The following is a 3,116-nucleotide window of genomic DNA, read 5'->3' as shown; positions in this document are numbered from 1 at the left end:
CATCATGATGTTTTCTGACGATCGCCAGGGTGGATGATCACGGATGAGCCCTGATAGGGGTCACCAGCCAGTCCCCTCTCATCCCCTCCGAGCAAAGGGCTGCAGTGGCCTTAAGAATGGATGCTAATCCCTGCCTGGGTTCGAGTCTGCCTGGCTGGTTGGAGTGGTTGTGTGCGGTGGGTATTTTTTTAGTGACCGTAACGGTGCTGCCGGTTTGTTTGGCATCCTGCTGACGGTCATAGTTGCCTGGACCTCCCTGTATCTGACACAACTTACGCCGGCTGCTGTGGATACAGATCAGGATTGTCACTTCAAACACTGCGCTTCATCTTTCTTCCACTCAAATAAATGTGTGTTGTCACCCAAAGGGCCCGAAATTCTTCTGAAATGGGATCTTGGCTAACAACCTAACATGCATTAGAGGATGGGTTCTTCGAAGAAAACCTGTACGGACTCTGCAGGGACCAGCAGGGAAAAGAGGCAGTTTTATTCGAGGTTTCTTTACTTTTTCTTTTCTTTAGTATACATGGCATTTTGGGGGTGAAATTGTGGGGACAGACTGTTAGATCCTAAGGGAAGTTCCCTTTAGTTGCAGTCAAGCTAGCAAAAACATGGTGGGAGATGAAAAGGTCCAAAGGGCGCTCTCTTAAAGCCCAAGTCAAACGAAGGCTGTGGCTGTTCGTAGCCAGGACTTTCAAGGTAAGTGTGCTGCTCTGCAAACTCCAACCTGAGTTACGTCTAGGATTATCGCTGGTGAGAGTAATTAGCCTGGGTTATGTCGGAGGAAACTGGGGGACTCAATGGCATTTGGCACTTAGTTCCCTGAAGCTCCTTTTGAAAAGCCTCATGTTGGCCAGTATTAAAACTCTGCTGAGCTGCACACTCGGTAGTGCTGCCTGTATGAGTAAGGGTCTGATTATCCCCCGTTCCCTGCACTTTTAGTGGGTTACTTCTGACTGGCAAATGAGGCTCCTGTGGAGCTCCTCCTTATTGCATGCAGATTTGGGCAGAAAAACACTTTCATAAAACAACCACCCCACCCTAAAGAACAAAAAACAACTGCTGCCAGATCCCTGGTTGGTGCTAATCTGAGTCAGCTGAGCTGCATCTATTTTACACAAGTTGAAAAGCTAGCTTTTCGCAGAGCAAACTGATGATAGGACTGGGAGCCAGGATGAGTGGAGTAGGGCTGACGGGAGAAGATCGAGAAGTCTGTTCCATGACACATTTCCAAGCATGACTGATTTCAATGTGCATCCTAAACAAAGGGGTGATAACCTCTCTACCACAGTGGTGATGATTAGGCCATGTTTGTGGAGCTCTTCCAAAAACAGAGCACGCAAACGTGATGGCAGCTGCCTTGTCCGAAACACCAGAGGAAGGACTGGTGACCTGGAGCTGTAGTAGGGTTTTGCAACGGCTTGAGCTTGCAAGAAAAATGCTTTGAAGTAGAGGGTTGCAATATAAAGCTGATCTGGGCACAGACACGGCCTTCTAACATAGTGGCCAGTGGGTTACACTGTGCATTACTCTGTTGACACTAAATTTTCTCAGGTAATTTTTCCCCTCATGGCCAGCCATAGTCAGAACCTCAGTTGCTGCTGCCAGGCCTCATGCTACCTTCCTGACGCCAGTACCGACACGCAAAGGAGGGTGAATCCATGACTACCTGTCACCGTTCCCTACAGCACAGCGTTGCACCCTGGCAGCCCCCATGGCAGCGATGTTGCCCCCGATTAGTACGTGAGACCCGTCTGAGTCCCTGCATGGACTGCTGCAGGCAGATACGGTGCTTCATCTTTCTCGGGTATAATAAACAACAGGTAAAATAGACTGATCTGCTCTTAAGGTTTTTCCACATCTCAGCATGTTGGATGTATATTGTCGGATAAGATTAAAAGACACGTAATGGAATTTACAGCCCTAACGAAGTAAAGCAGTGGTTCCAGACTACACAAAGGAGAAGCAACTTGAAACATTTGATGTGAAGTGCTCAGAGTGGATTTTGAAATGCAGAAATCGGGGACAGCATTGACTATCAGTCAGAATTAATTATTTGTCAGCTCTCGGTGGCAACTCATATTTCTTCCTCCCCACACAGTACAGGCTCCCTGTTCAAATACACACAGTACCTTGAGATTGATTGTTAGAAGCAGCAATAAATCACAATCGCAGCATCTCACGGCGAGTTTTGGATGCCAGTTAAAAAGTGCCTCCTTGGAGTATTTGTCCCTTGCAAATGCAGAGAAGCTGGACATTGAACAATTAAGTCAGGTTGGCTCTATTAAATTGGATTTGATTAACTGCATAGTTCTGGAGTGCAGAGGTAGGCACCTTCAGTGATGATGTGCATTGCTAATAAGCGGCCTAGTACAAAAACAGGAGAATTGAAAACTATGGGTAAAGCTGCACTTCCCTCCCCCCTGGAAAAGAAAAAAAATCACCTCTCCAAAGACATCAAATACATAAGGTAGAACTGGTTTTCCTTTTTATCGGGGCAGACTCGCCAGGGTGAAGGCAGAGGGCGAATGCAAACACTGTTTATACTACTCTCCCTCCAATTCCTTTCATCTTCTTTCATCCACTTCCTTCATGCTTTGAAAAGCTCCGATTCTGCTCTTACCCAGGTTTCCATTCCTAAATTGTACCAGGTATCTGAAGCAGGATCGAGGCTTCAGGAGTTAACCTCTGGAGATGCGCTTTGGTCTTGTCTTGTCGAAGGTCTCTAGGAGATTTTTCATCCCGAGGGTAAGTCAGACCACAGTCCCTGATGAAGCCATGGTGCCTGACACCAGCAAACGTCCTGGTCCTGAGATCTACTGGTTGGTTTCTGTGTGTGCCAGATTATACTCGCAAGCCCAAGCCTTGTGCTTTGTTTTATCTCCTTTCAGGCCTCGCGCCTTTTATATGAACTCAGCAGAAATCGTAGTTTCATAGTTTGTGGGGTCGGAAGGGACCTGAGTAGATCATCAAGTCCGACCCCCTATCATGGCAGGAAAGAGTACTGGGGTCAAACGACCCCAGCAAGGTGTTCATCCAGCCTCCTCGTAAAGACCCCCAGGGTAGGAGCCTGCACCACTTCGCTTGGGAGCTGGTTCCAGATCCTAGCCGCCCTG

The sequence above is a fragment of the Crocodylus porosus genome, unplaced genomic scaffold (assembly GCF_001723895.1).
Source record: "Crocodylus porosus isolate Cpor-Errol unplaced genomic scaffold, CroPor_comp1, whole genome shotgun sequence".
NCBI lineage: Eukaryota > Metazoa > Chordata > Crocodylia > Crocodylidae > Crocodylus > Crocodylus porosus.
Note: the sequence above shows the minus strand (reverse complement) of the source record.